Source organism: Propithecus coquereli, unplaced genomic scaffold (genome assembly GCF_000956105.1).
Source record: "Propithecus coquereli isolate 6110/MARCELLA unplaced genomic scaffold, Pcoq_1.0 Scaffold207, whole genome shotgun sequence".
NCBI lineage: Eukaryota > Metazoa > Chordata > Mammalia > Primates > Indriidae > Propithecus > Propithecus coquereli.
Window position 1 is genome coordinate 2,027,790 of NW_012145745.1, and position 1,533 is coordinate 2,029,322.

General features: G+C 33.2%; 1 protein-coding gene across 1 annotated transcript in view; it reads left to right on the plus strand.

The window, feature by feature from the left end:
- FAT4 (FAT atypical cadherin 4) overlaps positions 1–1,533 on the plus strand; it is a 204,298-nt gene that overhangs the window by 104,441 nt on the left and 98,324 nt on the right. The gene's annotated exons all lie outside the window — the stretch shown is intronic.

Genomic DNA, 1,533 nt, shown 5'->3' on the forward strand with positions numbered 1-1,533 from the left:
TTAAAAGAAAATATATTATTTTTGATTCTCATTTAAAAACCATTCTATATAGGTTGCAAGAAGGATGTGAATTAAAATGCTTTAGAGTTTTTTTCATCTACTTCATTAAGAACCATTTTATTGAACTTGCACAGAGGTTATGCATTTAAGAATGTGTTTTTAATTGTGGTTGAGGTGGTGACCACAGGGCAATTATCAGTTTATTAACTGAGGAATGTACTCATCATGGACTTTGCTATTTTAGTCAATTCCTTAAACTTGCATATAATATTTTACTTTCATAATATCAATTTAAGTCAGTGAAATATCATGTTTTATGGTGAGATCTAGTTTTATAGTTAGAATAATGGTTTGATGATTGTTATTGTTAAATAGTGATTATGTAGTTATATGCTGATATATTTACTTAAAGAATTAAAAAACAAATCTCTAAGATAATAATATCCTTCTTGAGTCAGTGCAAAATAAAATGATAGACTGTATATTACATAAAAAAATTAAAAGAGAAAAGCATTGTAAATTTTATAGCACTATTCCCATAGTGTTATTTTTAGTTTTTTAATATCCATTTGACTATTCAGCAAGCTGAATACCAGGGACTTTATTTCTTTAGCATAAAGTGGTTTGGTAACAATATTTAAAGCTGTATTTTTAATTTAACATTACCTTTATAAAACTACCAAAAGACAGACCATTTTTGAACTAATTGGTCATTAGCTCCCTCAATCTCTGTCATCTTTTTATCTCTAAATAAAATTATTTTATTTACCAGGTTTCACTGTCTAGGGAGCAGGCATCTTAGTCAAGAAAGTTATTATTCTAAAGGTCCCCAAATGGTAACAGTAGTCCTGGAAGTAGACAAAACCTGTGGTTCAACCATTAGCTGCAGCTGATGTATTTGTTAGGCGTAAGTCAAACACAAACCTACCAAATGCCCTTGTAACTGCAGCAGTGAAACCACAAATGTTCCTTAAGGGCCAAATATCTATGCCCAATAGTCAACATGTGATAGGCATGCATAAAATATGAGAGTGCCTTATCTTAACAGGGTAATGTTTCTTTCATCTTTGAAGAGCATTTTTCACAAACTTTCAGAGTTGATACCTTAAAGTTGTCCCCAACTTAAGTTATAAAAGCTGTTGGCAATATGTGTTTTCTTTTTATTTAAAATATAGCAACTTCATGAAGAAAACTTCTGAGTTTGAAATGTGATTTTTTTTTTGCAAAATGAACATTCAAATGATATTATTTTACTTCTGGTCTAAACCAATGTAAAGATCAATGTAGGCCAGGCGCGGTGACTCACGCCTGTAATCCTAGCACTCTGGGAGGCCGAGGTGGGCGGATTGTTTGAGCTCAGGAGTTCAAGATGAGCCTGAGCAAGAGCGAGACCCTGTCTCTACTAAAAATAGAAAGAAATTAATTGGACAAGTAAAAATATATAGAAAAAATGAGCCGGGCATGGTGGCGCATGCCTGTAGTCCCAGCTACTCGGGAGGCTGAGGCAGAAGGATCGCTTGAGCCCAGGAGTTT